Source organism: Pezoporus occidentalis, unplaced genomic scaffold, assembly GCF_034315485.1.
Source record: "Pezoporus occidentalis ecotype Australia unplaced genomic scaffold, CSIRO_AGI_Poc_V1 ctg46, whole genome shotgun sequence".
Classification (NCBI taxonomy): domain Eukaryota; kingdom Metazoa; phylum Chordata; class Aves; order Psittaciformes; family Psittacidae; genus Pezoporus; species Pezoporus occidentalis.
This window is the reverse complement of record NW_026915791.1, coordinates 3,728,176-3,736,570: the sequence shown is the minus strand read 5'-3', so window position 1 is coordinate 3,736,570 and position 8,395 is coordinate 3,728,176. Positions and strand designations below refer to the sequence as shown.

The window sequence follows — 8,395 nt, the reverse complement described above, 5'->3', positions numbered from 1 at the left end:
TCTAACCTGTGAATGCTGTCTCAATGTTTTATATTCTGAAAGTTTTGTTGATTGTGGACAAACTCGGGTATCGGAGCAGTCTACAGGGGGAGCAATGACGAAGCAGCTTCTTTATTTCCTGCCTGAAGAGCAGTAGCATGCCTGCAGTTGCCAGCACAGAGTTTTTTATTCTCAGACCAAGGCGCCAGAGGAAGCCATATTCCAGCAGAGGAGCTGAACATTTTTAGAAACCTCAGCAGTTAGGAGTTCTTGTGCAAGGAAATTTCAGTGTTCTTGTGCAAGGAAATTTCAGGCGTTTGGTAAAACAGCCAACAGTGTACACATGACCTGACCTGCTTTCTTCCCTGTTTTTCCACTTTCTTTTCTTCAGAAAAACAAACTGTGAGAAAAGGGACCAAAGGGGGGAAACAAAAAAAAAAACCAACAAGCCAAAACCCACGTTTTCCTTTGGTTCCAGTGGTTCCTTAAAAACAAAAAGCTTTCCGTTTGCTTGCTTTTTTTTTTTTTTTGGAGAGAAAGGCCACGAAGCCCGATCTCGCTGCGGGAGCTGGCACCGAACCGGTGAGTTTAGCCAGGTGCTGGACGCGGCAGCGTTCTGCAGGGCTTTGGCTTCCAAATCAGTGCTGCAAACTCTGCCCGCCCATGCCTCGGCGGGGATTTCCCCTCCTTCCCTGCGGCCAAAGCCGAGCACGGAAGGTCAAGCCAAGAGCTGTGAAAAGGGGGGGCTGGGGGCAGGCCGGTGCCAGGAAGAGACGCTGAGGGTCGGCGGGGCTGCGGCTGTGGGGTGGGAAGGCGGCGGGAGGAGGAGGAGGGAGGAGTTGTTGAGGAGCCCGGGCCTGGGAGCCTCCCCACTTACCGCACTAGGAAGTGACGCTTTCCATGAGTCCCGGAGAGAAAGAAACAAAGTTTGGGTGCCTTTCTCCCCCCTGCTCCTCCTTCCCCACCTTTGCCACTTGCCGCCCCGCTGCAGCCGCACCTCGCTTTGCAGGTGAGCCACCGCGTTTTCGGCCCGCTCCTGTTTTTCGCGGTTTATTATTTTTTCCCCTCACGTCTTGCTTCCGTTTTCCTGCCATTTTGGACAGGGGGTGTCTCTGATGGACTTTTTTTTTGGGGGGGGGGCTGCTTTGCTTTGTTCACGGGTGCAGGATGAGGGGCAAAAGCGCCCGTGGAGGTGTCGGGGCCACCTGGCTCCAGCCCGCCGGGGCAGCGGCGCTCCCGACCAGGCTGCTGCGGGGGGGCAGCCTCGGCTGCTGAGCCACGGGGGCCCTCTGACCGCGAGTCCTTGCGAGGGCTCCGGAGGGGTTCCTTGGGTATTGCCTGGCTGCAACAGCTCCTGGAGGACGCGTCTGTGTGCTGGTGAGCCGTCTGCAGACGGTGTTTGCGGGGGGGTGGTTTGGGGTTGTGTGCTTTTGGTGGTGTTTTTTTTGGGGGGGGTGGGGGTGGTGGTGGTGTTGTTTCTTTTTCCTTGGTGCGTGCTGGAGCCGGGGCAGCGCCGCATGTGCCACGGGAGCACGGCGCGCTTCAGCCAGGCTCTGCCGGGGTTACGCAGTGCAGGGGGGTTGGGGAGGAATTTCTTAGGTAATGTCCGAAAATCCGTGCTCTCCAATGTGCAGCTTCTTTGGCAGCAACTGCAAAGGGGCGATTCTGTGCAGTGCAGCAGTAAAAGCTGACGAGGCACCCACGCACGTATGTGCGAGCCTTATATAATACTTAAGGGGTTTGTTTTTCGTTTAACAGGCGTGAGCAGGATTTATTTTTGGTTCGTGAAATCTTGTGTGGTTGCAGCCTGCAGAATTAGACCAATACTCTCTTTGCTCCACAGAGATTTTCTTGGCATCTTCTTTGAAACAGCTTATTTTTCAAGAATAATTTGATTTCGTCCTGGCTGTGTTTTGAGTGCGGTGTAAAGGCCGTCTGCACTGGAGCAAGCAGTAAGCAGTTAAGGGAGGGGAAGAGAGAAATGTCCTAATGCGGAGACTGATATTAGGTTGTTTAGAGGGCGAGACTGCAGTTCCAAGCAGCAACAGCAGCAGCTTTATGACTGTGTGTAATTACAGAGTGATTGCATAGGACAGCATTGTTGGTACGAATACGTATACACAAGCTATTGTGCAAGATTTCTGTACCGAACAAAACCTAGTTCTGCATTGCAAATGCTAAAAAGAGAATGCATTCTGCATTGAACTGTCACAGTCCTCTTTTGATTTCACTGAAGAATTAGAAGGGGGATGGGGAGGGAAGGAGAAGTGGGGTGAGGCCGATCGTAGAAGTCACAGAAATGAAATACTCACCAGAAACGCCCCCAGTAGTCTCTGAAATCACTGAAGAAATTGAAAGCTCGTTGAATCTGTGGTTCCTCTTTCTTAACTGATTATGCAGCAGATAAAAATCAGGCAGGTCTGCTAAGAGTCCGGCAGGTTTAGTGCAACTCTTGCTTTGCTGTGCTTGTGTGCTAGGTTAAAATGAGCAACTGCAGTTCAGGCAGTGTGCGTGGAAATGGAGAGAAGAGCGCTCGGGAGAGTTTGTGTCAGGCTACGAACGGTTAGAGGTCGAAAGGAGTGTTAGATCGGGCATAAGTTTTGGGTATGCTGTTTCAGTTTCAGTTGAAGAGTTGCATATTGCTGGGTGATCTTGCAGGCAGTGTTGTCTGGGGGATAGGATAAGCATTGAGAGTGTGCCGTTGGTAACATGTTAGCAAGTCTTTTAACAACGTCTGTGGAAGGCCATCAAAATTATGCCAAAGTCCTTGTGGATACAAATTAAGGTACCTAAGATTTGTTTTTCAGAAATTCTCGTTACTTGTAATTTTTACCAGTTTACTTCTGGAAGTAGTTGGAATTCATAAAAAGCACAGATCCAAACGGTTTCAGAACTGGTACTCAGAAATTGGCCTTTCTAGGATTGGAGACAGTTTTCTAGACATGTTATCTTTAACCCTCATGCTGATTTCTTAGTAAATACTCTGAAGGCCTGTAAAGTATTTTGAGCACTGTGATGTAAAGTGCTATACAAATGGAAAGCTGCTTTAAAATTTATTGGTGTTCAACGAGAATGTATTTTATTAATACACACGGGTCATCTTATTAATGGCAGTTTCCTCAGGTTGTCAACTAAATGCTTCATGTAAAATATATGTAGCTTTGTTAATGAAGAACATAATGACGTGCTGAAGAAGTTTGTTTGGGTGTTTTGGGTTGGTTTTGTTGGTTGTTTTTTTTTTGTGGGGGGGGGAGGTAGCTAATTAACCAATCTGACAAACTTACTGTAAATGTATTGGGAAATTTTATCTTAATACAACATAAGCAAAGATACATTAATCTGTGCATTACTGTGATGTTCCATTTGTAGATTTTTCTTTGAATTCTTTTTCATGTTTTGACTGACTTTTCAATCTATGTTTCAATGTAAAAGTCACTTCTGGGGAAAATCAGAAACAGTGCTGAAAGATTCCTTTAATCATTTGTGGTGGTGATACAATATAGCTATTCCTTATGCTAAGTCTTTTGGTGTTCACAGCCTGTATGGTGGGAGAAAAAGTTTTAGGCCAGGATGCTTCGGACTTTCATGCAAAGGAATAGATAACTTGCATGCCCATGAGTTGTCCTGTGATACTCAGTGAAGTTAGTCATAGATACACATTTGTGTGCATAGTAGCAAAAGGGAGGTGTAGCCATGCTAGCCTTGAACTCATTCAGCTAGTGATATGAAACCATGAGGGCTTGTAGCACAGTACAAGCCTTTTGGGAGCCTATATAATCATTCCAGGTACTATTTGTGTGTTTGTCTTTTCAGTCTTATTATCTGTCACCTGTAAGTGGCAGCTGCAGAGCTGCATGAGATGTTTTCAAGCCTGGCATCCCTCCCATGACGCTGTTCCATCAGGCTCCCAGGCAATGAGTGCAGTTGACCCTAACAGGTAACCTGCAGCCTTTCTTTGGGAATGGCTGCCTTGGTGATGGTGATAGCAGCAGCATGTGTGTATGGGGGGCATGTTCAGGCATGTCAGGAGAGGAGAGCAACTTCCATGAATCAGGGTGGAGGTCTGTCTAGCCAGCCCATGGTTCCATTTCCAGAGGAGGATGTATTTTCTCTATGCTTAGCCATTCTTGAGGGGTTTCTACCCAAGAAACTTACTTAGCTTTCCCTTGAGGTAAGATAAACCTTTAGCAGCCTCTTTTTTAACCTGTTGATCAAATTATGGAATGAGGGTGTTGATGGGAATTGTCTTAGGGATAAGAGCTGATCTGGTTTTGTTGTTTCGTAAAATCAAACAAACAAACCCCCCAAACCCCAACTTTTTCTTCTTTATTTTGTCAGGCATTTCATAAAATTTTAGTATTGGTTGCAGTAAATTAGTTTATGCTAAAATGAAATGCAGTAAATATGCATATTGTCTCCAGTGCAGTTAGTTGTATTCTGAATAACAGAAAGGGAGAAATAAATCATTTTTCTGAGTGCTGATCATATGAAACAGGGGGGATGAGGGAGGCAGGAGCTCTGGTGGTGAGGTTTTGCAACACATGTCCAAAAAGCTAGCAGATTCTGGCACAGGCAAGCCAAGGCTTGTGAGTCAGCTCCAAATGGAAGACTTGCCACTGAGCAATTTGTAAATAGGAGGGATGTGCTGCTAATTCACAGAAATATCATCATTAGGACCTCCCCTAATAATTGGAAGTGTGGCACAGAGCTGTCTGTCAGACGGGAGTTGTTCGTGCTTTGAATCACGTGTTCCCTTCAGCGTGATTCAAGCGTTCAAACCCAGAAATCCTTGTCATGCGATATCTGGGTCCCTGAAGGAGGTGGTAGCTCAAGCAGTCATTTAGATTTTTGTAGCTGCATACCAGCAACTTGCATTCCGCGTGGAAGCTCCTTGGCAGCTACAGCAGCTCCCAGTGTGCAAATGGCATGAGCTTCCAGCGTGAGGCCGCTCCAGCAGCACTTCATGTAGTTTTGCATAACTTCTGTTTCTGAATGGTCTCCATCTGTAGCCCTTCTCCAGTGGTCTGCTGATCAACTCTAGCGACTGAAAAATATCATGAGGGAAAGCTATGCCCTTCACCCCAGGGAAAAACAACGAATGTATGCATTTGGAATGCAGCCAGCATTCAGGTATTCAGGAGCAAAGGGTCGAATGGGGAATGCAGAGATGAATCTTGCTAATTAATTCTTTGCTTTTAGGGCTGTGTTGATTCTTTTTCTCACGTTTGGTGCAACTGACAGCCACCTGATCACCAGGCCTGAATTAATAGAATTAACTCATCTCTACATGCTGTAGAAGATGTCAGTTTCAAAGAATATCTGTACATCTCAAAAATGGATGTTCTTTTTATGTATAAGCAAATTACATGAATGCCTTGTTGCACTGACAGCTGGTGTTGATCAAGAAGTTTAAAAACTGGGAAAAGCTTTTAGATTTGGAGGGGGTGGCAAAGTGGGTGCTTCTTTATTTTTTTGGTGTATTTTTTTTTTTGTTTTTGTTTTGTTTTGTTTTTAAAGGCATGGGTAAACTAAAATCAGTTCTCTGAAGCTACACGTTTCAGGGCAGTAGGTTTGCTGAAATGCTTGTCACCTTGTATGCAGTGTGCCTTGTGATGAAGTCTAAAGTGGAAACTAGTTCCAGAAGTCTGAATAATCTCCAAATTCCTTTATTATTGTATAGTTTGTAGAGTAAAAATACATTTCTGTTTGGATCCCATTGCGTGATTTCAAACTGGACTTAATCGTGTATGCTTAGGTATGGACTTATCTGCTATGTCTGTGCACACTTATGATTGATTCCTTGAGCATCTCCTTTTGAACTCCTGCATCTGTCTCTTAGTAATATATCATAAATGACATTATTATTTAGAGTTTTATAGTAAAGCAAGTCAACTATTCCTGCAGTTTCATAATATCCTCAACTGTTCAGATTCTCAACCCTGAACAGTCACCTTTATACACACTGAAAAGCAAAGTGTGCCATACATTAAAAATACTCTTGGGATTTTACTGCATCCTTTGCCATTAAGTTTTTTTTATTTTCAGGCTTTATTGTTTCTTACATAATGTATTGCTCATTCTTTCAAGCACTTCCTGAAAGGAGAGTTTGCTGTGTTAGTGGGAAATTACTACACTTGGGTGGAGAAGAATTTAGCAAAGTATTTTCCTATTTTGAATTTGGTTTTATACAATTTGAGAGCAAAATCCCGGTGCTGCCAAATTCCTGGTGAGAGGAGGGAGAGCCACAGCTGTAAGGCATTCTGATTGCTTTAGGAGATTCCAATGATGATAATTTAGGATGCCAGATACTCATGTATGCAAAACTTGGTAGGGAAATCTGACTGTGCTTATGGTTTAGTCTGATTGTGACTTAGAATATTCTGAGTTGAATGATTCACTTAGAACTTTTTTTGACAAGCTCTAGATGTTATCCTGTAGGAAACATGCTAAATATTTGGATAATTTATAATATGATCCTTATTATATTGAATTAAAATTACATTTGGATTTTGATTGGAAACCTGTTACATTATCACATTTTAAGAAAATATGAATATTTTTAGAAGTATGATGAGTAAATCATGTAGTCTTTTAAAACAGTATTCATTTAAATGGGGATTTTTTTTTTTAAGGGATATTGAAATGACTGGGGAGAAGTAAATGAATATATAATATTCACTATAAATTAAAGCTGGGAATTAAAAAGTATTACTGTACCATTGGGCATTCTTAATAATAAGAGTTTAAGCTGTCCTCTGTGAATATTTGGAATGTTGTATGCTCAAAAAGGGTCTTACTGCAAGTAAGGAATTGCAAAAAATGTTGCATTTGATTATGGACTTATTTTTTTCTGATTTAATTTCATTATTGGTCTTTGTTACTGTGATTTTCTAAATACATGCATGAGTGCAAAAAGTATTTAAGACACTTCTTTCCTGCTGAAGTATGAGAACTGCTTTGACTTGGGTTTTGTTTTGCTTTTAGTGCTCTTTGGCAAAAGTGAAATATTTGAGGTATGATGCTAGCTGTCCTACTTTGCTACTAGCACTTTCTATAGATAGCATACTGTAACTTTCTCTGTAGGAAAATCTGATCTGTAATAAAAATGTTCTCATTGATTAGGCGTATGAAAAGCAGAATGTGGAACTCTTATAAACAATTGATTTTGAATTTGAGGTGCAAAGAATAAACATCCAAGTGTTGAGGTATTAAAACCCCTAGGGAGTTTTGGATACATGATACTGTGCTTAGGTTTTAGTCATTGACAGTGAATAATGGGCTCCCTTGCAAGAAGCTTCATTGAAGTCAATGCCAATATTTTTTCTTTAAAAAAATGAGCAGAGCCTATCTGAGTTTTTTCATTTGCCGTGTAAATAAACCCAGTTACCTCCCTTTTACAGAGGAACTCAGAATGCAGAGAGCTTTGTTAGCAAATGAAATAAAATGCAAATTTGAAGCCTTTCTTTTTGAAGTTCTTCTCTACAGCTGGAAGAGCTCTTAAATAATAAAACTTACTGTTGATATAAATTGTACACTGGAAGATTCAGTTTCCTCTTTTGGGTACTCCTGGAATTTTAAATGGGCTAGCCTGCCTGTGCACACATGTATGCTAAGGTGTGGGTTTTTGTTTGTCTAAGAGTGACGCAAGCATGTATCTGCTCAATTTTAAAGCGCAGGAAACAAAAGAAATTTGGGCAGACTGGTCATAGAGAAGCAAAGCGTCTTGTCAACAGAGGAGATATAGAGCAAGGTTAGAGACCTTTCACTGGACTTCAGGTTGTGCTGCTGCTTTTTAGCAAGTTTATGGATTTCTCCACAAGGCACCTCTGTCAAAGGTATCATTAGTCAAGTATGACGCCAAAGGCAGTGGCCCAAATACTTGTCAACATCATCAATTGCTTGGCCACGTGTACTCAGATATTTAGTTAAAGGGACAGTGTATTTGATATTTGGACTTGATGTTAAAACAGCCATGTTGGCAAGATGCTGCTGCTTTTGTGCTGACTAAATACTTGGGTGGCACTGAATTGGCTTTTACTTTTTTCTTTAAACAGAAGTGTTTTAGTTTGTTTTTTCCCGCCAGTGGTGAGAAATCTAAACGTGTTCCAATCCTGACCAACAGTATTTTGTTGTTACAGTACTGTGAAGTTACTGTTGATGTTTGTGGAAAAATGAGTCTTAGATGAAAGGGCAAAACTTCTTCAGACAACCCCCAAGCAAACAAACATTCTCATGCACACACACAAAAAGTGCCGAGGTAGGAAGATGCTTAGATTTAGACTGTTTTACTGCTTCCTTCATGAAAGATGTTGGTACTTGGATTTGGATCTTGAATTGTAAATAGTCACTTCAGCCCATCTACTACCATAAAAGCATTCATCAAGGATTGCATGACAAAAGGCAAGCAAGGCAACTC

The 8,395-nt window shown here is 42.5% G+C and overlaps 1 protein-coding gene across 1 annotated transcript in view; it reads left to right on the top strand.

The window, feature by feature from the left end:
• Positions 1 to 645: 645 nt before the first annotated feature.
• MIDEAS (mitotic deacetylase associated SANT domain protein) overlaps positions 646 to 8,395 on the top strand; it is a 52,365-nt gene continuing 44,615 nt past the window's right edge. Inside the window, exon 1 of the mRNA XM_062635659.1 lies at positions 646 to 988. The gene's annotated coding sequence lies outside the window, so the exon portion shown is untranslated. The remainder of the gene's footprint in view (positions 989 to 8,395) is intronic.